The sequence below is a fragment of the Equus asinus genome, chromosome 11, assembly GCF_041296235.1.
Source record: "Equus asinus isolate D_3611 breed Donkey chromosome 11, EquAss-T2T_v2, whole genome shotgun sequence".
In the NCBI taxonomy this organism is placed as follows: domain Eukaryota; kingdom Metazoa; phylum Chordata; class Mammalia; order Perissodactyla; family Equidae; genus Equus; species Equus asinus.
Genome location: NC_091800.1, coordinates 22,063,760 through 22,089,006, shown reverse-complemented (window position 1 = coordinate 22,089,006; position 25,247 = coordinate 22,063,760). Strand labels below are relative to the sequence as shown.

General features: G+C 44.5%; 1 pseudogene; it reads left to right on the top strand.

The window, feature by feature from the left end:
• The first annotated feature begins 218 nt into the window (after positions 1 to 218).
• On the top strand, positions 219 to 22,809 carry LOC139039785 (thrombospondin type-1 domain-containing protein 1-like; annotated as a pseudogene).
• Positions 22,810 to 25,247: the final 2,438 nt, after the last annotated feature.

Here is a 25,247-nt window from a genome sequence, read left to right as displayed (position 1 = left end):
CTTCCCGCAGGCCCTGGCCGGCCAGGAGCGTTTCCTGCCGGGTTTCCCGTCCAGCAGCGCGCTCGCCCGGCGCGGGCAGGAAAGGATGCGCAGCCCAGAGAGGGCGGGGGCAGACGTGGCCGCTCGCCAAGGTCCCCCGCCCTCCGGGTGCGGCCCTCCGGGTGCCGCCCTCCTCGCGCCTTCGGGGCGGGCCCGGGCGGGGCTGCGGGAACCCGGCGCTGCTGTCCAGGGCGCGCAGTCCTGGGACGCGGGATGCTCGACGCCCTGCCTCGCGGCCCCTGAGGCCTCCTTCCTGCCACCCTTCTCGTCGCCTCGCTCGCCCCGGCCCGGGCTGCTGCGCCCACCAGTCCCGAGAGGTAAGAAGAGCCTTCCGCGATCCGGCGGGCGCTGCTGAGCCGCGAGGGCTCCCGGTGGCTCCGCCGGGGCCCGGCAGTGCGCCCGGACCCGGCCGCCCCTTCCCTCCCCGCAGCCTGAAAGCACAGGTGGACACTCCCGTTCCCTGGACGCTCCCGGTCCCCTGCCTTCGCTTCTTAGTGCTCAGCCTCTGCCGCCGAGGAACGCGCTTGGAAAAGTGTGCCTCTCCGCATCTCGGAGTCCCGGCTTTAACGCGAGCGCGGCTCTCCCCTGGCGCAGGTGTGGCCGAGGGGCTGAGGCTGACGGTAGCGGGGTGTTGAGTCCCAGTTGGGATGCTAAGCGTTTCAGAACAAGTTTGGGTCTTTCTAAAAAGAAATCCTCTCTGAGATATAAGCATTTCAGAACAGTCCTCATTTTAAGAGGGCTTTGTGCTGGCGACGCGGGCAGGGCTGGATTTCCAAGTATGAACTTGACTTGCGGGCCTTTGGAAAGCTGAGTGGAGGTGGGGAGCGCCCAGCTTCTAGGGAAGCTGCGTCCAGCCCGGGGGACCAGGGTAGAGCCGATCGAATATATAAATAAGGCCTGTTTACACGAGCTGCTTTGGAATTAGGGATTTCCTCCTAATAAATATTATTATTAGATATATACACACACGAGCGTGTGCGTGGTTGTCAGAAGGGTCAAAAATCACTTTGCTTATTTTTATTTTCCCTTTTATTTGGTAAGTCATTGGTCCCATGGACTTTAGCGTAATTTATTTTCTTTTTCGGCAGCTGTGAAGACCCTGTAGGGGTTTCTCTTAGCTGGTTTCAGCAAAAACATGGGATCTGAGCTTGGCATGATGCTGTTAGCCATTGAGAATATTCACAACAGATACATTTAAAATTTGTCTGTAAACGTTTTTGTATGTGAATGCTATATAGAAGTATCTTAAAATGTGTATGAAATACACCTAAGTTCTTCTTTTCTCAAAATGATTCTCAAGCCAAACATAAGTAGCCAGTAGTGTATTGGGAACACGTTGGAAGAAAAGCAAGCAAGGTGTAAAAAAAGGAAAATTAAAGAAGCATGCTATCTTCTTTAAAAAGTGTAGTGCTTTTTATCCAGCCTTCCATTCCATTCTGGGGTGTTCTGTTAATATCTTCAAATTAATGGTTGAGCTGGTAAAAATTGAGCATTTATTTTCAAAAGTGAGAACATTTTAAAAAAACATCCTTATTATGATTTTCAGGTAGGCTGGTGTATTTTATAATTCCATTTCCATTCAGCTCTAAATGTAGATTATCACACAATTCTGTGTTTTACTGGTCATTTTCAAAGAAGGAAAATGTGTTATAATTGCAAAATCAGTTGTGATTAGGAGCTTCTTTAAGAAATGATTGTCATGGGGAAGCAAGCAGTTTGGGAGAAGCAAGTTCAACTTTTGGGAGCTACAGATCACCTGCTCCTCCTCTCTTTTTTTTTTTTTATCTTTTTTTTTTCCTGCTTTTTCTCCCCAAGTCTCCCCAGTACATGGTTGTATATTTTAGTTGTGGGTCCTTCTAGTTGTGGCATGTGGGACGCCGCCTCAGCATGGCCTGACGAGTGGTGCCATGTCCGCCCCCAGGATCCGAACCAGAGAAACCCTGGGCCGCTGAAGCAGAGCTCGAAAACTTAACCACTCAGCCACAGGGCCAGCCTTGCTCCTCCTTTCTTTGGTTACTGAGGATCAGTGACTTAAAGGAAGTCTTTAAAGTGCCCTCAGCACCCACACTTGCCCAGGAGATCCAATGATGCTCACCTGCTGTCTTTGGCCAAGTTTCCCATCCCCGCTCAAGGAAAAGATTAGGTCCAATCTATGCTTAATTCCAGCAAAACTGAATTTCCTTTTTTTTGTTAGGGAGGGGAGGGAGCTCTAATCATCTGCATAATTACACTTCAAATCTCTGCTTCCCTTTGAGGAAGTCCAGTATTTCCTTTGTTCAGCTAATTTCTACTGAAAGGAACCTCCTGGGCCAGCCCTGTGGCGCAACGGTTAAATTCCCACATTCTGCTTCAGCGGCCTGGGGTTCGAGGGCCCAGAGCCCAGGTGTGGACCTACGCACCACTTGCTAAGCCATGCTGTGGCAGGCGTCCCACATATAAAATAGAGGAAGATGGTGGCAGCTGATGTTAGCTCAGGGCTAATCTTCCTCAAAAGGAAAAAAAAAGCTCGTGGAGACACACCAGTTCTCTTTCCATTGAATTTTTTATTATTTCCATCAATTCTTTACATTCCATTAATTTCTGTCTTATCTAAAGGGATGTAACATACATATATTGGAATATAATATGCTTAGTAAAAATATATTAGCTGTGCATAATGGGAATGTAAACATTAAGAAAATATACATTTGGTTATGTTTAGTAGCCCATAGTTTCCTAGACTTTGGTATGAAAAAAGTGGCACTTAAATGCCCTACATCTTATTCTATCACCTAATAGTCTGTTTATATCAAAGTGCCTCCTTCCACAAGTCATTCTGAACCACAGGCCAGCAGGGTCTTTCCTGCCCTCCTAGGTGCTTTGGGAAGATTGCCGCATGAAATCGTCTGTCTCCTGACGGATACCAGCAGCGGCAAGTATTGGAAGACTGACAGAAGATGATAATTGTTGTTTGTGTTTTCTCTTTACAGTGCCCTAAACAAGGGACTCAGGGTCACAGGGAGTTCTCATTTAATTGTAATACCCTGGGTATCTTTTCTAAAGGTCTGATAGTTTTGATGGAGCTCCTAGGCATTAAGAAATGAAGCAATCCTACTAACACACCAATTGTGTAAGAGAGACAGTGTTGGTAAGCCCATTTGTGGAAGCAAGGCAGGTCTACACAGTGCAATGAAACTTTGGCAAAAATTTAGTATATTAATCATTGTGAAATGACTAGCAGATGTATCATTTAGATTGGCTATTGGCTTTGATGAAATTAAGCAAATAATAGCAAACTCTCCATGTAAGGATGTGCTATAAAGAGAAAGACTTGCTGTCTCGCAAAGACAATCTTGGTGTTGGGCATACCTGAATGTTCTTAACAGGTGCTCTATCACGGAACAAAAGGGACATGCAGAATTACAGATCATTTCCCCGGGAAAAATTAGTGTCCTCCTTATTTTGTTTTCAGTACCAACTAGGAAATTTGACTTCTTAGAATGGTTTTATCATTTCATGATTACTATTTTATGAATCACATTGAACAGAGCCATCCATTTTTTGAGGTTCTGGTTTCAGGTGTTTTTGAAAAAAAAATTCACAATTTGGATGCGAGAAAGGACATGAGGAGACCAAAGACCTGGGATTTTGCTGATCAGAATGAAACAAATGTTGAAAGACTTTTCAAATCGCTTGTTGGTGGTGCTCTGTGATTGTGGTGAGTATTGTGAGCATACTTAATGCTATAGGTGTCAACAAAGAAACATCAGCGTGAGGTTTAGAAATGCATTGATGTCGACCCTGTGTGGAGGAGGCAAGGCAGGGTCTCCAGTGCAGTACCTTTTAGACTGTGATCCTTGCAACCCTGGGTTCTCTTAAGGGACTGCATTTTTGCCTCAAAAAATAGAGTTCATTTCTCAGTTGTATGCAACTACTGAACCAATAGATTCAACAATGTAATACTCTTTTCTTTTGATGATTTCGAAATATTTCATAGCAGTTCATCTAAGCAGTTGATGGTATGAGAGTGGAAATTGTTTTCAAATTGATGAAGAAATTATGATTCAAGAGACAGAGCATCCTGGCTCGTCTCGTATCAGTGGCATATCCACTTAATTAGACCAGAGTGTATATTGTTCATTGTGTCCGGGGAATCTCCTTCCCTAGTCTTTTCTTTTTAAGAAGTTTAGTTAAACAAGAAGATGCTTGATTTACTGAAAACCAATCTGGGATTCATTTCTTTTAGAATCATTGATCCCTACTTAAAAACAGATTGTTCTATGTGTAACAGCCTCATACAAAAAATTATAAAAGTGTCCTTGGTTTCGAAATGGTAAATAAAGACATCAAAGTCTTCTATTTAAATAAAATCTGCTAGGATGTTTGTCATTGTTGAGAGCAAAATATCTCACTGGAATGTAAAAATAAAAGTTGAATGAGTGTAAAATAGAGCAGAACATAGAAGTTGAGTGCACAAGCTACTGAGGGAAAAGGAGATATTTTCATAGAGCTGGATTTTTTCCCTTCTTCTCTATCAATATCACTTGATGTTGATTAAATATGTTGCTACCAGTTAGTTTTTTTAAAAGAAAACATGCTTATATTGAGACATGAGTTACTTTAAATACAATAAAGGAATGGAGAGAGAAGAAATGAGAGAATAGAGAACACTCTACAATCATGCACTCCATAACGAGGTTTCAGTCAACAATGGACCACATATACGACAGCGTTCCTGTAAGGTTAGTACTATATAGCCTAGTGTGTGGGAAGCCATGCCATCTAGGTTTGTGTAAGTACACTCTATGATGTTCACACAATGATGAAATCGCCTAACACATTTCTCAGAACATATCCCCACTGTTAAGCGAGTCGTGACTGTACTGTAGTAGTCAGGATATGATACAACCAAACTGTAGTTTTCCAAATGAGAATGTATTCTTCTTTGTAAAAACAAAGGTTTTAGAGTAAAGTAGCAAGTTCTCTCTTTGCCACTGCTGGTACCCATCAACTGTATCTTTTTTCTCCATTTCCAAGTGAGCACGTGTGTCTCTTTCTTTAGCTGGCTGCCCATCAAATCAGAATCTGATCTGCCTCATTGCCAATCTCTGTCCTTGACAGTAGGCTTTCATTAGTTAGCTAAGGGGTGTATGCCTCTCGATCTTAAAATGCATCTCAGAACCATCCTGCCCCATCAGATTCAAATTAATCTGACATGTGTTCTCAGTCTTAGCTCCTTCCTTGGGCTATGGTGAGCACTGCAGTCTCTTTAGCCACCTATTCCCAAAAAGCTACCAGGTGGGCTCTGAACCAGTATCCAAGCTGCTCCAAAATCAGCTTCCTTCCTCAAACTTGAGTCATCTCCATCCAAAGGGGAGTATCCCTCAACTTCTGTACTGACTAAGTGAAAATAAAGAGCTTTATCATATTACGGTTTCCAAGCAAGTGGTGATCAAGCATTCAGGTCTGTCCAAGTTTTATGTATTTTATTTCACCTCATCTTAAATAAGAAATGGGTAAAATGCTGAACTAATTAAAAAAAACAAACCCAAACCTTTATGTGCCCATATATTCATGTGCTGATTCTAACAATCATTGATTGAATACATGTAAGGTATATTTAAAGACTACCGACCCAAACAACACATTGAGTCTTTTGGACATATAGGATGTGTATGTTATTATTATTAATATAATATATTGTATTATATTATGTATACATATTAAGACTAATAAATTCATACATATGTTGTTTTTCAACCAAAAGGATGCTGCAGCCCCTTAAGTCTAGAATTATTTCTTACCACAGCCATGGGCCAGCTGATTATTACTTTGCCAAATTCTGTCTCCTTTGATATGTATTTGGATAAGATTCAAAATAGAAACAAGGATTCTTGTGTGTCTGTTTTCTCCACTCTCTACTTCAGCTGCTCAGATAGGTCTTTTTTAAGAAGGTATGATTGATCCTAACTGAGTGATACTTGTGGGCTAGTAGTCATCTCTTCTCTCTAGGCCAATAGGACTTACTGTAATGTCATTAAAATTGTCAAGGGCAAGCCAGGCTACTTCATAAATGGTCACTCTACCCCTTGGATGATCCTTGGAGAATAGTGTCAACATTTCTTATTCCTTTAAATACTTCTGTCTCATACAAACCAAGGGCACTGGTTCCTTTACTGGTGAAAATGCCCAAGTACTTGTCTTGAATATCAGAAAATAATAACTTTGAAGTATATTTGGGATCTTACATTTTAAATAGTCTAGAGCAGTTTATATTATATCATTTAAACCAAGCTTTCTTTCACTTCACTGTAAATCCATTTTCCCCAAATACTTAAACACCAGAATTTGATTACAGTGAGAAAAGTGAGGTGTTGGATTTTTATGTTGAGAGTCGTTACTCTTGCACTGTAGATTTTCATTGCAAATATATTACATTATTCAGTGTTGTGAGTTCAGAGTATTTATCGCTGATTAGTTACTTTAAACATAACCATGAAAGATGAAATGTAGGAACAAGCCCCTTTAGAATGGGAGCAGCACAGTGCCCAGCTCCCAGGATAAGCACTCGGCATCATTTTACATCATCCTTGGCTCAGTTCAGACTTCTCTTGTGTCTAAAATGCTGTTTTCTTCAATGGCACCAATAGTCCTGCTCAAAACACCTTTTTAAAGCCCTTTCTGACCATTTCATTTCAGTTCTTGGAGAAGCTGAATACCTCCTCTTGGGAGAGCCAGGCCATGTAGCGCTAAGCAACCACACGGTGTCTGTGGATTTCCATTATTTCGATGGTGCTAATGGGATGCTGAGGAATGTATCTGTCCTGTTGTTGGAGGCTGACACCAACCAGACTGTTACCACCAAGTACCTTCTGACCAACCAGTCCCAGGGGACGCTCGAGTTTGAGTGCTTCTACTTCAAAGAGGCTGGCAACTACTGGTTCATGATGACTCCAGAAGCAGCAGACAACAGCACTCCCGTCCCCTCGTGGGAGAAAAGTGCCTTTCCCAAGGTGGAATGGCCTGTCTTTCACGTTGACTTAAATAGGACATCCAAGGCAGCAGAAGGTACCTTCCAGGTGGGCCTTTTTACCAATCAGCCACTGTGCCCGTTCCCTGTGGACAAGCCCAACATCTTGGTGGATGTCATCTTCAGCAACAGTCTTCCCGAGGCAAGAAAGAGTCAGGGACAGCCACTGGAGATAAGAACTAGCAAGAGGACAGAACTCTCTCAAGGCCAATGGGTTGAGTTTGGCTGTGCACCTGTGGGGCCTGAAGCCTATGTCACTGTGGTGCTGAAGCTGCTTGGCCGAGACTCGGTCATTACCTCCACAGGACCCATTGACCTGGCCCAGAAATTTGGATACAAACTAGTGATGGTGCCGGAACTCACATGTGAGTCTGGGGTGGAGGTGATGGTGCTGCCCCCACCATGCATCTTTGTCCAAGGAGTGGTCGCCGTCTTCAAGGAAGCCCCCAGACACCCTGGGGAAGCGATCATTCGACTGGCTGAAAACAGCCTGAACTTGGGAGAGAGGAGAACAGTATTCAACTGCACTTTGTTTGACATGGGGAGGAATAAGTACTGTTTTGACTTTGGTGTTTCCAGCGGAAGCCATTTTTCCACAAAGGAGAAGGAGTGCATGCTAATTCAGAGAAATATAGGTTGGTATTGAGATTTTAAAAAAAATTTTTAAATCAAATTGATGCCTTCATGCAATCAAAATTATGATTTTGAATTTAAGTGAACTTAATTTTCTATGAACTGTATCATAATTTTTATGGTTTACTCCTCATAATGTCCCAAACGGCATTATCATCCTTATATAAAAAGTCAAGAGTCCTGATAAACAGACCTGGCTGGCCACTCATGTAACCTCTCTAGGTCTCGGTTTCCCGATCAGTAAAGTGGACATAGTAAGAGTATCTACCTCAGAGAGTTGTGAGAATTGAATGAAGGAAATGGATACAGTTCTTAGCATAGTGCCTGGCATATAGGAAGCACCAATAAACATTAGCTATTATTACATTATATTTTAAAAATTATATTATTATGTCACATGGCAAATCCATGGCAGGTACGATCAGAGTTCAAAGCTAAATCCCAAATCGTGTTTAGTAACTTCTGTCTTCCTTCAGCTGAGTACATCTCCTTCCTTAGAGGAAGGAAGTGTGTTTAGTGAGATTACAGGGCAAGATTTTTAAACTTCTTCAAATTCTGGATTCTTTGGGTAATGCCCTAGCTAATCACAGGAAAGGGGGTTATCACCATCCCCTCCACCCCGCATGTTCCTCTGCCTTTCTTTCCCTTTTGCTGGGTGCAGGCCTGGTCTTGGCAAGAGGCTAATCTGGCAGAGATTGCCTGGGTCACTTACATATGCTCTTACCTTCCTCCCTACTGAGCCTGTGCCCCCTCATGGCCCAAACCTGGGCCATCTTTGTAACTCCAAGTGTATTTTGCTCCAAATTCACCCACATTCTCTTTTTAGAAGACGTCCCCTTCCTTTAACTCTGTCCCTGCCCACTGGCCACTTCCCTGCTTGCACTTACCTCTCTATCTGGCCTAGATTCTGTGGCCCATCCCTTTAATCACTTTCCTACTAATACCATAAACTCCTCTGCCCTGTTGTTCTTCCGTTGCACCTGCCAGGCCACACCCCAGCTCTGCATGGATCCAGCAATCTGCCAGCCGCCCACTGTACCCAAGCTGGACGAGAAGGTCACACCCAAGTACACTGGGGCCAGTGTGGGTGGGTCATGCCTCTCCTCTCAGCTGGGTTCACCATGCCACCCAGTAAGGCACCCTGGTCGGCTCTGCTCCTGTTCCCCACAATAGCTCGTTTAGACCTCCTGCTTTCTCTTTGGACCTCACCTACTCCCTGGCTAACTCTCAGAGCTGACTTTGCCTCTGACCACACAGAGTCGCTGGAAGCCATCAGGTGTGAGCTCCCTCGCCCTCCCACTGAAATCTATGTAGACCTACAGGCATCGTCCCATCCTCTCCCCCTTCTTTGCTGTCACCGGAGGAGAGGTGTCATTCCTCTGGTACAAGGTCAACCCTCCTCTCCACTGTGGATCCCAGCCTCTCCGCTCATTTCAGGAAACTTGTGTTAATCATTATCCTCTCTCTCTCCTGTCTTTAACTGTCCCTCTTTACTGGCTCATTCCCATCAACTTTGAGATGTACTTAATTTTCTTATCTAAAAACAAAACAGACCCCGCCCCTCAACCCCTGGTTCTCCAACAATTAAGACCCTCTTTCTCTCTTCCTTTCATAGTCCAGGTTCTTGAAAAGGTTGCCTACACTTTGGGGTTCATTTCTTCACTTCACATTCACTTTTCAACCCACTCGAAACCCACACCCCTCCCTTGAAAATGGTGTCACTAAAGCAGCCAGCAGACGACTTCCAGGTCTCCAAATCCGGGGGTGCTTTTCAGACCTCCGTATCTTCATTGACCTTGATTCTGTGACCTCATACTCACCTTGTTTACCTCCTACCTCCGTGGCTGTCTCCTTTGCCTGCCAGTTCCACCACCTCCTCTCATCCCTTCAGTGTTGGACCTCTGCATTGTTTTACTCCTCACACACTTCCTAAGTGATTACTGTCCTGGCCAACGACTCCAGATTGGCGCCTCTCCCCTGCATCCAAGAGCTGCTGAATAGCTGTCACCCCTCAGATGGCTCCCAGGTACCCCAAAAGCAATGTACCTGGAATTGGATTCATCATCTTACCCCCTAATCTTGCTCCTCAGTGCTGGACTCCACCTCCCATCTCATTGTTCAAACCAGAAACCCAGGCGTCTTCCTCTTCTCCTTCAGCTCCTATGAATAATAAATCACTAAGTCCTATGGATTTTTGTCTCCTTGGGGCCTGAAGATAGTGTGTAAATAACGATTTACAGCAAATATATAATAGATGTTGCCAAAAATGATTATTTATGATTTTCATTTATCCTATTTAGTGTGAATGTTTATATTTTTCTCTGCAGAAATGTTAATGCGTTTGGTTATGGGATGCTGCCTGAGATCCCACTAGGGGAGTGTTAGTAATATACAGCACAGGCACTGTAATAACTTGAAAAAATCGAAATTGAGAAATTCTAAATTCTGAACACATCTGCCCCAAGAGTTTCAGATAGGGAGTATGGACCCTGTATCTCAAGGCCAAAAATATATATATTTGAGTTGAGAATTATTATTGATAGAGGGTATAAATTCATATTCACATATTTTTATTTTTTTACTTATTTTTTGACAAAAATTGTACATATTTAATGCATAGTTTTCTTGATATTTTAACATTTTTGGCCGTCTTTTTGTTTCTCCGAATAGATGATCTTGTTTTTCCTTCCTAATGACTAAACAGGAGCTTTTTACCAAGAATAGGAGTGCTGTCACCCCTGTCATTTTGTTCTTATTTGTAGCTGTTTGCGATAATGGTTTTATCTTTAATCCTTTGCTGAAATCGGATTAAGCCACTTGTCTACTTTGTGAGTTAGTTTACCTAAAACTAGAAAATATAATTTAAAAATCCCTGTAAGCAGACCCTTGGATGCTGTAATACTCGTCACTTCTCTGAAAGTCAATGAACCAGTAAAACCCTTTCATTCAGTGCAGCTCCCCCTCTTCCTCTGGGATCCCTTTAGGACAGCTGACGTGCTGTATGTGACCATGTGACATGATAAAGCTAACATTTATATAGTGATTACTTTGCATGAGGCACTGGTCTCAGTGCTTTATGAATATTAACCCATTTAATCTTCATAACAGCCCTATGAGTTAGGTTTATTATACTGTCAATTTTATAGGTGCAGAAGTGGAGGCACCGAAAGGTTAAGTAACTTGAACAAGGTCAATGGTGGTTAAGTGGCTAAACCACCACTGGTGGTTAGACTGGCTCGACAGTTTGCTTTTACCACTATTCTATGGTGCCTCCCATATAATCAGCTGTCAATCCATGTATTAAACAATATAAAGCTTTTAGATTAAAAAAATGTTCTAATATTTTCCTCCTCCTCTCACGGGTTCGTCTTGTGCTGCCCACCCCCTTGAGCGACATACAACTCACTTTGGAGTCCACTGGCCCAGGCAGAAGCATGATTTGTCCAATATAAGTGAGCCTTGTTCTGTGCCCAGAAAATCTGAACTGCTTATCCAGGAGACTTTGCTCCTACTGCTGCTTGTAGCTACTCACTCATGTCAGTAGAATCTTCTTATCAGCATGTTTTGTTTAGTTACCTTAGTCTTTTGAGCGAAATGTCTTGCAGATGTGAATATTTCACAGGCTGCGTTCCTTCAGATAGTCTTGGGGTGGAAACAATCTCCCTTCTACTATTCCAGAAAAATTTTGCTCATTCAGAATTACTATCCTCTCGAGTGGCCTGAAAGGTATTTATCCTGGCAAAACAGGTTTGTTATGGAGTGTGAACGCATGTGTGGACATCTAAACAGGACAAAACAGACAGCCTTCCATTCATAAAGTTAAGACTATTTGGAATATTGGTCATCTTGCTCTTCATTTCTAAAACATGAACTACAGTTATTTAATTACTTCCCATTTTGCCAAGTATTTCCCTCAAAGTTATTAGTAGAAATCTTCAGGGAACAGATAGAGTTACTTAAGGCATTTTTTTATTTGCCTGATTAAATTTTTCCATTGCTTTATTTTAATGTTTTCCTGTGTTTCTTATTTGATTAATTTGATCTGGAAATAAAAAGACAAAACGTAGCTTAAATGTTTGCTTATTTTCATTGTTGATTATCATATAAGCTGTGATTTCACTTTCAAGGGCAAAGGACACAACATTTCAAAATGAGATTTTTGACATTAAGATTCAAGCTTTTATTAAAACTTTCATTTTTTTCTGGCACCTACTAATGAAATTTTTGTTTTCCGTTTGACAAATGACTTTCAGTATTTAAATAAATTACATTTATGTAAAGTAAAGGCAGAGTTAAGAAAGAATAACAGAAAGATTCTCAGCTTTTGTAATTCTCCCTTTTGTGGTCTTAAATATGAGCACAAGGGAAGGATAAACTATACATTGACTTAATTTTCAATTTAGATTTCACAGTAGTGGAATTCCTAGTAGATATTTGAAAAATAAATCATAATACTTTAACTTAGAGAGACTTTATTATGAGAGTCCCAAAGCTTTGCGAGCACTGGGGGCTTAGTGTCTGGACAGCTCTGAAGCTTGAGGACAAAGCCGGCTCATTGTTCTACCCTTTGAGGAGCTGCAGTGTGATCTGGGAGGCACAGAACCGATATTGTGTTCAGTTGGACCTCTGGGTGGAACATAATTACCACACCTCAGTTGATGTGAGTCCAGGATACTGGTTTGTAATGCTCCCACTCTTGTGAAGATCCCAGAAACTTTTAATTGCTGTGAAGAACTCATATTCCATGAGTCACTCACTCCAAAGATTGCACCACTTGGCTCACCTGAGAATGTCTCTGCCCTCCACGTTCTCCTCATGTTTTCGTAGTGCTTTATATACCTTTGACTGCGGTATGAGTTTTTTTTCATAAAGGATGAAGAAGGGCTTTTATGCAGAGGTTGTTTTGGTGCCTAGTGTTGGCGTGACCTGATGGGTCTTGGGGTTGGATGGGTGCTGATAGAGTAGGCAATTAGGATTATTTTTTAAGAGGGGACTACTCAGTTATTCTATCTGGGAGTGGTTGCACCTATGCTTGCAAGAGAAGTTTGCCTTTCTCAAGCAATAATGACTGTTTGGGGAGTGTTTTTTATGTATTTTGAAGCTCTGGTCTTGTGAGGGTTGTTAAGTCTCCTCGCTGAATTGACCCTTTTATCTCTATGTATTGTCCCTCTTTATCCCTGGTAGTATTCCTTGTTCTGGCATCTACTTTGTCTGACGTTAATATAACCACTCCAGTTTTCTTTTGATTGATGTTCACAAGGTATAACTTCTTCCATCCTTTTACTTTTAACCTATTTATGTATTTGTATTTAAGGTATTTCCTTTAAACAGCATGTAGTTGGGTCATGCTTTTTTATCCAGTCTCACAATCTGTCTTTTAATTGGTGTCTTTAGATTATTTATATTTACTGTAATCATTGTATGGTTGGATTAAGATCTACCAGCTTTTTTTCTTTTTAAGATTTTATTTTTCCTTTTTCTCTCCAAAGCCCTCCGGTACATAGGTGCATATTTTAGTTGTGGGTCCTTCTAGTTGTGGCATATGTGGGACCCCGCTTTAGCATGGCTTGATGAGCAGTGCCATGTCCGTGCCCAGGATCCGAACCAGAGAAACCCTGGGCTGCCGCAGTGGAGCGTGCCAATTTAACCACTCGGCTACGGGGCCGACCCCAAGATCTACCATATTGGTAGTTTTATATTTGTTCCATCTGTTCTTTGTTTCTTTTCCCCCTTTTTTCTGGCTTCTTTTGTATTAATTGAATATTTTTTATGGTTTACTTTAGACTGTTGGTTTATTGTTTCTACCTTAAAATGTTTTTTAGTGGTTGTCCTAGAATTTGCAATATTCATCTTTAATTGCTTTCAGTCTGCCTTCAAATAATGTTATATTGCTTCACATGTAGTGTAAGGGTCTTGTGACAGTACACTCCCAATTCATTCCTCCCATTCTCTGTGTGATTGTTGTCATACATTTTACTTTATATGCCCTATAAACACATAATACATTCCTGCTATTTTACAGTTACTTGTATAAGAGACTATCTGATATTGTCGCAGACCTCTTGTGTATTCTATTCTGTTTTGTTCACTCTTTTCTTCCTTTTTGTGTTTCAGTTTTCGTGATTTCTATTGATCTGTATTCAGAGTCACTGCTTCTTTCCTCAGCTGTGTCGTGTCTCCTGGTGAGCCTCTGGAAGGCATTCTTCATCTCTGTTAGCACGCTATTCATTTCATTCCATTTGATTCTTTTAAGCTTATGAATCTTTGATGAATTTTCCATCTGTTCATGCATCTTGCTCATGTTTTCGACTAAAGTCTTTAACATATTAATTATAGTTATTTTAACTTCTCTCTTTGATAGTTCCAATATCTGGGTCACATCTGAGTCTGGTTCTCTTGATTACTTTGTCTCTAGATGGTTTATGGTTTTTTTCTCGCTTCTTTGTGTATCTCACAATTTTTGTTTGAAAGCTGGACATCTTTTTTAGAATTGTAGACACCGACAGATAGTATTTATGCCTGGAAATGGGCATACCCTGTTTTTGCTAGGCCTTTAGTGTGGGGATTGGGTCAATGTGGTAAGGAATTGGGGCTGTTTGGGCTTTTGCTGTTGCTATGGCTACCTTCAGTGCATGACAGAGTTCAAAATTTTCTAATGTTACTTTGTGATTAGGGTAGGAGTTGGGTTGCCAGAGGGTTTTTCTCCATGCTTCTGTTGCACCCTCAGCTTCAGGCTTGAGCCTGTACATCAGAGAGGTTTTCCTGTCACTCTTGCCCCTGCCTCAGCAGTAGACTGTTGTTACTTGATACGTGGTAATTGCTGGCCTGGTGCAGCATGGGGGTCAGGCAATGGGTGTGGGAGAGCATCCTCTTGTTCCAGTTCAGCCTTAGTCTCAGGCAAGTGCTGTGCCCCAAAGTCTCAGTGATGGGGCCTTCCTGATGATCCTGCCCCTCCCCAGTGCTAGAAGCTCTCTCATAGTCTGGGCCCAGGATATTGTCTGCTCCTTTCCAGGGTGAAGGATTTTCTTCCTTCTCCATTCCGTAGTGGCACTGAGTTTCAACCGGTGCTCTTAGAGTTACAAGGCTTGCTGCCTTGTCCCCAGTGGTCAAGGCTTTTGTTGATAGAGCAGATGTGGAGGAGGGTCTGGGTGAGGTCTGTGTCTTTCCCACAGCGCTGCTCCTTCCCTGCTTGGGCTTCCATCACAAGGGAGGCTTTCTCTGCTCTCAGTCCTTGTGAGCATCTGCTGAGATCCGGGAAGAGCCTGCAAATGGGTACAAATTCCCCCTGCATATGTGGCTCCCAGGGGTCCTATATTCCCATGCTAGCCCATACTAGGCCTCTAGCAGTTCATTACATTTTTAGATGACTTCTCACCAGCTTATATGAGGCCTGGTGTCTGCCCCAGGTAAGCAGTGTTTGCATCCTGTCTTTCCTTATATTCCAGGCTAGTTGGTGGCCCTGTGATCTTACCTCTGTGGGGTTCTAGGAAGGTTAGTGTTTTGTAGATTATATAGCCTTTCTTTGTTTTAAGGGTAGGAGCAACACTCTTTTCCAGCTTTTTCACATCTTTAGGAATGTTTTTATTTACTGACTTTTCAAGACCTGAGATTTGAGTTGGCTGCTTCATTTGGGTACAGTTAAAGTCTGATTCTCAAATGAACTAGCATTAAAAGCATGGCTAATGTCCTTGCAGAAACTTGGGGACTGTGGCAGCCGTGGAGCCAGTGTAGTGTCACGTGTGGGGATGGTGTCAGAGAGCGTCGCCGCGTGTGCCTGACTTCCTTCCGCTCCAGACCTGGCTGCCCCGGAATGTCCTCGGAGACCTCCCTGTGTTCCCTGGAGGAGTGTGCTGGTAGGTATTCTGCCTTCAGGAGTCTCTCCTCAGAGCCTCCATCTGAGAGATTCTTGAACCCAAGCTGCCTGAAAGTCACCAGTCTGAGTTCGGGGGTGGACTCATTAACGTTCTCTTATTGCTGTTGGCTGTACTAACCCTGTATTCCTTAGTGTGTCTATGACTGGGAGTAACTGGCCAGTGGGATGACAGGGCATTTACCACTGTGGAAGATCAGGAAATGACACGGAAATCTATCTAACTTAAAACTTCAGATATATTAAATAATTTTTAAAAATACAAAAATGGGTGGGATGATCATTTCTTCCCAAGAGCTTTTTTGTTTTGTTACTTCTCCCCACCAAAACTGTGGGAAAACATTCAAAAAGTTTTCTTCTCCTTATCATCCCAGAGAAGCCCTAGGGGACCACACAGACGGTTATTTGTCAGAACGAGGCAAGACAGCTTGTCTTGTCCCTTGAATGGCTCTACATGTATTCCATACCACCCCTACCCAGGAGGAGAAGGTGGGGAGATTTCTTCTTTCCTTCACCTGGAGACTGACCTTTCCTTAATCGTCTAAGCATCTTGAAGGTACACACTGGTAGATGCTCAATAAGTGATGTGTATGGTCCATAGATGTGATGCTCACATGACTTAGTTAGCTGCATCCCATTCATTTGGCATAGGTTATAGTAATAAAGGCTCCTTGCTCGTCCCACACACCATCCCACCTTCTGATATACAATCAGCCCTCCACTTAGTTGGCTGGCCTTTGCTCTGGTCCCAACTCTCAGATAAAGTCATTCTGTCAAGTCCTGCCTTCTTCCACTGTCCAGTTCCAGGTTAAAAAACCATCCCTAGTTCCTTTTCCCTTTGGGACAGGGAGAAGTTAGGTGTTTTTCTGTGTTTGGCTCCCAACACAACTTTTGGCTAAAGAGCACCTTTTAGCCAAAACCACAGGCATCTGGCTACATCCTGGCCAGTGTCCCGGCCTGTGGCCTTAGAAAATCATTGTTGCTGTCTCGTCTTTCCAACCAATACTGTAGGCTTTGTTCTCTTTATTCTAGCATCCTGAGGATATCCTCACTTCTGGGTTTTCCTATTACAGCCTCAGGCCCAGGCTCTTCTCCTAGCCCTCACCCTGCCCCTCTTCTTTCATAAGCCCTGGGCCCCACCCTGAATTGTTCTTTCTCCAGTTGTGTCTCATGCTGTTGTCTAAGGCTCTCTTCTCTGTCTGCTCTTTTCAAGTCCTCTTCACTTTCCACAGCTCCTTCCTTGTGTATAACTTCCTCCACATATGCCTGCTCCTCTCAATTCTGGGAGAACAGAATCGGGTTAAGATATTCCATGTAGAGTTCCATAATACTAAGATGAACTTAAAATTAATTGCCACTGGCTTCTACTGCACCCTTGGAAGTGACAGCAGTGTCAACCATTTATTGACCATCTGCTATGTGCCAGCACTTTAAATACATTAGCTCACTTACAGCTCACAATAATTCTATGAGGTAAGGATTATTATGTTGGGCTCAAATCTTGAGAGCTTGCTGCCTGCCAGGCATTTTTCTAAGTGCCTTGCACATATGAAGTAGGTACATCATGATCTCCACATACAGATGAGGACTCGGAGGCCCAGAGAGGGTAAGTGACCTGCCCGAGACCATAAAGCTAGAAAGCAGGGACCTAGATATGACACCTATCTACTAAGCTACCTATCTTGAATAATTGCCTTAATATACAAGCCAGTCTAGCTTTCTAGAAGCACCGACAGCCTGGAATTTGCAATCATTTTTAGGATATGTGGTATTATTTCATGTTCTGGCATCTCAACTCTTTAATTCCAGGCGGGAACTAGAAATTTGTACATTATAAATTAGTGAAAAGGGTAAGTGCTGCAGGTACCCTACTTCTACTCTAAGTGGTCCTCAGTTAAATGCTTACATTGGTAAAAATGGTCATTTCTTCCAAGTGTTCTCTTTTTCCTATTCAACCTATTTTCCACTCTTTGGAAATGTAAAGATCTGTTTGCAGGCTGCTTAGCATCAGGAAATCTCCATCACTTTTGGTGAAGGGGGAAAGGCTAGATGAGGCAGAGATGGGCGAGGTCCGCAGCTTTTGGGCTTTCCTCCAGCCATAGTTTTGCAGGGAACCAGCCAGAGTCAGAGATGACAGCTAAGTAAGGGGTTCCATAATGTACCGGAGCAATGCTGCTACCCACTGACCTAAGCAGCCACTGCAGATGGAAGAAGTGATGAGTCAGCAATCACGTCTGTCATCATTCAACTATTTTCACTTGGTTGAGAGTTTAGAGTTTTGTTTGGCTTTGAAAGGCTATTTTTGTGCCAAAGTCTGAGGGTAGTTCTGTATTAATTTGGTCCATCTTGTTCAATACAAGAGTGGGAGGATCCAATAGCCCTTGTACCCACGTTCTGTCTGGTGGGATATTGATCATTTTGCAGTTACCTTTTTAATAATGAATCAATTAATTAATCTAACATTTATTGAGTATCAACTATGTGCAAGTTACTGTGACTGGGTTGGGAATATATGGATAAGACATGTCCCTGTCTGGAAGGGGCTTATGATATAGTAGCTCAGCAGACATATAAACAGGCACAATACACAGTACAATAGAGAGCCTACAATGATGAAGGTATCCACAGCTTGCTATGGATGCTTACAGGGGTGATAACGTATGCTGGGAACACCTCCATTCTTGGAGGAGGTGATGATTGAACTGAAGTTTGAAAGCTGAGTAGGTGTCACCAGGTGAAATACGTGAGAAGGGAAATTTTAGCAAAGGGAGCAATGGAAGAAAGTGGCACATTAAGAGACCCAGAGGATGGAAAATGGTTTCATGTGGCTAGAGGATAGTGTGTCAGAAGGGAGTGGTAAAAACGAGGCTGGACAGGTAGGCAGGAGACAGTTTCTGAGGGGCTGTGAAGGTTTGGACCTGTATTCTAGAGAGATCTCTCGGCTGTAGTGTGGAATATAAATCAGAAGGGGTAGGGGTGGCAGCAGAAAGGCCTGTTAAGAGTTCTTCACTAACCCAGGTAAGAAATGAAGCACTGGCAGTGGGGATGCAGAGGAGAGAGGGATTCCAAGACTCTGATGTGGTGAGTGATGGAGAGGGAAGCATCATGGATGAAACCCAGGATTCTGGTACTGGCAACTGCATGGACAGCAGGGCCATGCCGTTGAGATTGGACATATCGTACTGGGGGGGTTTTGGGGGGAGGAGGATGAGTCTTGGGCATGTGGAGGTGAAGGTGTCTGGGATGCTGATGGAGAGAGCAGAGCTATTGCAGCCAGGATGAGATCTAGATCTCCCTGGCTCCAAAGTTCATGTTCTTCTCTCCAGTTAGTTAAGTGAATGTTATCATTGAAACCAAGAAGAGAAAAAGTCACAGGAAGTGTCAAGACAGTAACCAGTGCTGCAGCAGTCAAGGAATATCAGGACAGAGCGCCTTTGCATTTGTCGTTTGGCTATTAGATCATTAATGACCTCGACAGGACCCGTTTCATTGGAATCCTGGGGACAGGTTGCAGGAGCCAGAGGCGACGATGTGGAAGCAGTAAGTCAGCAAATGTGGACTCCTCTTTCTGTAAGCTTGGCTGGGAATACCAGGAGCAAGATACAGCTATGGCAGTAGTGAGAGGGTTCTAGAAAGGTCTTTACAAAGTGAGAAGAGCTTGAGCATGTTTCTGTGGAGCTGCACAAAGGAGAAGCTGGAGATAATTGGTACCAAGGGACGATCCCCCTGGAGAAGGGTGGCCTAGAGAGTACTGGGCGGACTTGCTTTATAAGAAGAGACTTCTCCCACTAATTCCATAGAGAAAGAGGTAAATAGAGATGTGCCTGCTGCTAAGTTTATGGGGGAGGAGAGGATGGCAGAAGAAGTTGGGAATGTACTTGCCTGATGGTGTCTATTTTTGTGACCTAGCAGACTGCCAAGGAAGGGGATTAGGTGGGGGCGTGAGGAAAGTGGTGAAACTTTGAGGCAGTTGTATTGGAATGGAAGATGGAAGAGAGAATTGCTTAGGGAGCCATGGACGGAGTTATGGGCAGCCGAGGTTGGGCGCTGTCAGTGCGTAGAGGCACTGGCCTGCATGGGTGCATTATTTTCTCCACCAGAGCTCAGGGCCTGGGTGCAGCAGCTGAGAATCTGCTGGGATTCCCACACCCACATTCCTGGATTTATCTAGGGATGGACTTTTGCTGCAGAGCAGGGAAAGGGCTATAGCTCAGTATTAGTGGCCAGAGAGTTGAGGTTTTGGCAGGAGAATGGTTTAAGTGATGGATCATGGGTGTAGGGAGAGAAGTGAGGCCAGGAGGTGGCTGGCAGATTGGGAGAAAATGCAAGGGTTGGGGAATCTGAAGTTGCAGTGAGGTTGAATACCCAGTGTAGTAATCATGAGTGAAGGAGAGGGGAGGATACAGCCAGAAAGTGGGCTGTGAAGTTCAAGATTTCAGAAGAGGAGCAGCTGCAGACAACGGAAAGGTATGACATGCTGGATGGACACTGAAGCACTGGGACTCCAGTAGGACTCAAGTACTAGTGACTGATGGCTGCCACGAGGTTGGCAGATAACAGAGTTGAAGGAGGAGTCGGGGGCGGTTTGGGTGGATGGCACGGGCATCAAAAGAGTAGAAGTTTTATACAGAGGTGAAAGAGTTGGTTGAAAATGGCAGTCAGGAATGAGGAGACAGGATACACCCTACTTCTGGCCCTGTTTGCTTATAAAGTATGTGTCACAGCTTCCACCCAAGAGGGTGGGCAGGGGGAAGCTGTGTCCTGCAGGATATTCAGTCTTCAGGTAAGGCAAGGAGGCAAAGGGAGTGTTTGGTGGAGAGATTCCGGATGTGGAGGAGGTTGGTTACCACAGGGTACAGTAGAAAGGAGAGGAGAGAGTGGGAGAGTGTGGGTCTAGCAGATGACGCAGAGAGCTGGTGGTGATAAGAGAGTAGGCAAGAAGAGAGAGGACAGGTGACTGGAAGGGCTTGAATGGAGGACAGTGACCACGGAGGAAAGGGAGATGAGGCCTGGTGGCATTAGGTGGTCTCAGGTTCCCAGGTGTTTTGGTGGCAGTACAGCCTGAGGCCCCGCTGGCCTCTGAGCCTTGCTGAAACATTTTGATGACTGTGGGACAAACCAGTTTGAGAGAGCAGAGAAGAAGAGGAAAACTCAAGGCCACTTGGAAGGGAGGAAGGGAAGTGGACAGCTGAAAATAGAGGAATGAGAAAGCAGAGGCTTCAACATTTAGGAAAGACAGTTCCTGGGTATTAGAAGGGAGGAATGAATTCTGTTGTATTACCGAAGATCTTCTTTCACCTATCAATTTCTCTCGAGATGTGCAAATTTAGGTACAACCTACCTAAATTATTTTGCATTTCAAGTTTTATACTTGGTAGGAATTTTCCAACGTGCATCTCAAAGGTACATTTAACTACAGATATCCCATGTTTACATCATTGTAAGCAAAAACCTGGATTTTACCTTGAAACTTTCCTCATGCTACTTCTTTGTGAAAAATGTGAGACAAGCGTCAGCAGGAGCCCCCGAGTCCAGGAATCACCTTAAGTGTGGCTTATCTGGTCACCTCACTTACATGGGTCTCTGTTTCTTAGTTTGGCTTAAGCTGCCAGCAGAGATGCAGATGTGGGACCAGAAATCTTTGTTCTTAGAAAAGCCTCTCAGAGACCTGAAAACCACCAGAGAAAACACTACTAGAGAATACATTTGTTCTTCCCTTTTTTGTAGCTTTCCGGCCATCCAGCCCGTCTCCTCTTCAGCCGCAGGGCCCGGTGAAGTCCAACAACATCGTGACGGTCACTGGGATTTCGCTGTGCTTGTTCATCATCGTGGCCACCGTCCTCATCACGCTGTGGAGGAAGTTCGGCCGCCCCCCCAAGTGCAGCACCCCCGCTCGGCACAACTCCCTCCACTCGCCCAGCTTCCGGAAGAACTCAGATGAGGAGAACATCTGCGAGCTGAGCGAGCAGCGCGGGAGCTTCTCGGATGGGGGTGACGGGCCTGTGGGGGGCCCGGGGGACATGGGCATCCCTCTGACCTACAGGCGCAGCGTGCCGGCCACTCCCGAGGACGACGCTTCCCGGCAGTGACAGCTTCCAGTCCAACGCGCAGAAGATAATCCCACCGCTGTTCAGCTACCGCCTTGCCCAGCAGCAGCTGAAGGAGATGAAAAAGAAAGGCCTGACAGAAACCACCAAGGTGTACCACGTGTCTCAGAGCCCCCTGACAGACACGGCCATCGACGCCGCCGCCGCCGCCGCCGTCTCCCCCTTAGACTTGGAGAACCCGGAAGAAGCTGCCGCAAACAAGTTCAGGATCAAATCCCCGTTTCTGGACCAGCCCGCGGTCAGCGCCGGGGAGAGGCCTCCCTCCAGGCTGGATGTCGGGGTCTCGCAGGCCACTTGTGCCGTGAGCCCCAGCCAGACCGTGATCCGCAAATCCCAGATGAGGCACGTGGGCAGCAGAGGGGGGCTGTCGGAGCGGAGCCACCCCAGGAGTTCCCACTTCCGGAGGACAGCCAGTTTCCACGAGACCAAGCAGGCGCGGCCCTTCAGGGAGAGGAGCATGTCTACCCTGACCCCACGGCAGGCCCCCGCCTACAGTTCTAGGACGCGGACCTGGGACCAGGCAGAAGACAGGTTCAGGCCTCAGAGTCGGGGTGCTGCCGCGCTTCCTGAGAAACTGGACCATTTCCAAGGGGCAGGTGGAACCGCTGGTCCACTAAGCCCCCTCCCTAAATCCTACACCTTGGGGCAGCCCACCAGGAAGCCAGACCTAGGGGATCGTCAGGCGGGATTGGTGGCAGGAGGCGAGAGAACAGAGCCTCACAGAGCTCGGCGGGGACCGTCCCCCAGTCACAGGAGTGTCTCAAGGAAGCAGCCCTCCCCCACTGCCCCCAAAGATAGCTACCAGAGGGTCAGTCCTCTGAGCCCTTCTCAATGTCGGAAAGACAAGTGCCAGAGCTTCCCGGCGCACCCCGAGTTCGCCTTCTACGACAATACATCATTCGGCCTCACTGAAGCCGAGCAGAGGATGCTGGACCTCCCGGGATATTTTGGGTCAAATGAAGAGGATGAAACCACAAGTACTCTTAGCGTGGAGAAGCTGGTCATCTAGACCAAGAGTCAGCCTGAGACTTGACACAACTGGGGTCCTTTGCTCAGGTTGTGGTACCAGCTGCTCACATTGTTGTGCGGACTGTTTTGTATAACTGTTTGTGCAGGAGGACAGAATGTGGGGAGGAAGTAACTCACACAGACCAGCATGTGTGTGTGCACCTGTGTTTGAATTTATAAGGAAGAAGTTATTTATCCTGAGCCTTTCCCTTTGTAATCCTATTTCTATTGGTTTATTCCTAATAACAATGATAATAGAATTTAAACAAGAGTGAAATAGGGCTTGGTGTCTCATGTGGATGTGAAAGAGGACAAGATGTGACTTGTGAGGATGAAATGCTTTGAAAAGTTCATTTGCCAATTCCAACCTGAAACAGAAATCTGGGAGTCTCAACTATAAAAGGGCTGGAACAAAGCAAACTTGCTAATACAACCCTGAATGGTAATTTATTAAGTTGTAAATGCATAAGAATTTGACACCTACAGGGGCAGTATTGAACCAGTTTCATATTTGGCTGATGAAGTCACTTATGACTACCATGCACCTAGGAATGGTGATACCACAAGATATCCTAGAAGAACTTTCAGGCCAGAGTTTGGTGATATCTTACTGTTTTTTATGCAAGGAAGAGCCCTGGTATGTGACACAAAATTATGTGAGTTAATTCTGCTTTGGGGAAATCACATAAGAAGCTGATTTTTCAGGTAGTGAGTCAAATGAAGACCTATCCATCCATCCATCATTGTTTTGAGCAAAAAAGTAGACAGTTTTGAAAGCAAGGTGTTGTCTTCTGAGAAAGCACCAACTGGAGTGGGTAGTGGGTGTTGGCCAGGACACTGCCCGACATCAAGATGCTGACTTTGTGTTCCTGGACCAAATTGGCAGCAGGGACCCCAGGGGGTGCCATTCTGAAACTGGTGTGTGCATGTTTCTAAAGATAACTTTATCATGTTACTCAGAATGTGCTTAAATTAATCTCGGGTATATGGGAAGCAGCCAGCCCGGTGATCTAGTGGTTAAGATTCAGCGCTCTCACCCTGCAGTCTGGGGTTCGTTTCCAGGTCAGGGAACCACGCCACTTGTCTGTCAGTTGTCATACTGTGGCAGCTGCATGTTGCTGGGATGCTGAAAGCTATGCCGCCGGTTTTCAAACACCAGCAGGGTCACCCATGGTGGACAGGTTTCAGCAGAGCTTCCAGACTAAGACAGACTAGGAAAAAGGACCTGGCCAGCCGCTTCTGAAAAAAGTTGATTGTGAAAGCCCTGTGAAGGGCAGTGGAGCATTGTCAAATACAGAGCTGGAAGGTGAAAGGATGGAGCCAATAAAGACTGGGTAGGCTCACTAGGAGTCAGAGTCGACTCCACAGCACACTCAGAAAAAAATGTGGAAAGTAGGTAGACTGGATTATGATTTTACAGCTTAAGCTTTTTTAATTGGAAGAAAGAGGTAAAGAGGGAAATAGAGAAAAGAAGTCTTTTAGAAATTTAGAACCACTTTTGTTTTCTGATTCAACCTCCCGACCACATTATACAGATGAAGAATTTGAGGCTCAGGGAGGGGAATTAGCCCTGTAGGGTTGGATGGACGTGCACTCATATTTTTATCCTAAATGCCTACCTCTTTGCACTCTGCTATCACAGCCTTCGCAAGTCTTCTCTAACAGCAGAAACTTCAGGAGAAAGCAGGCCGTTTTTGCAATAAGAGGGCTTAGAGAGATGCCTTTACTAGATTTTCCCAAAGGAAGGAAGCTTTCTGCTGCTTGATGTTAGGACTGGTCGTCCAGCTTGCTTTGTTTGGAAGTCAGGCCTAAACAAAAGAACCCGAAGGTGGGGCTCCTCCGTTGGAAGTCTGTCACCAGTACCAAGTGGGCACGCTGCAATCTGTGTGCTTCCCTTCAGCCCTTGAACCTCATGCCTTATCTGCATGCACTGGAGTAGCTGCACTTTTCTTCTTGTTCACCATGACCCCTCTAGCGACCACACCCTCCCTGCCTTTCAGACTGTTTTCCTTCTTCCTTTTGGAGTTTATCAGGGTGTCAGCCTGCTGGCGAGGTTTCAGGGATCAGTGGAGAAAGTGGAATTAGACGGGAAAAAGTCACAAATGCAAATACTATAGCTGTAAAAGTTTCTCTTCTGTTCTTTGCATTACCACTTCATTTGTGGCCATTTTTATTGAAAATTAAAATATACTTCCTTCTGGAAATGCTGTAATAATAATATCTACCTTTCAGGAACAGAAGAAATAGATTATTCAGAGGGATCTGACAGCTGGTATGTGCTGATGCAAAAAAGAGGAAACCAGACTTTTTAATCTCCATTTTCTTTGTTTATCATACTAGAAAGCTTTGTTCTCTTTCCAAGTTCACAGGCTTGTGTCCCAACCTTTGAGGACAGAGGGTACATGCTCACTTGTTCCAGATTTCACAGTGAATTTTCCTACAGTGTCAGAATGAGACCAAAACAGCCACAGGAAAGGTGAAAATTAGAGAAAAACACTGTGAGCAGAAAGATCTTCTGTTAAGATCTGTTCTTCGGCAGGATATCATGCATCTAAATTAATATCACAGTGAACTAATACCA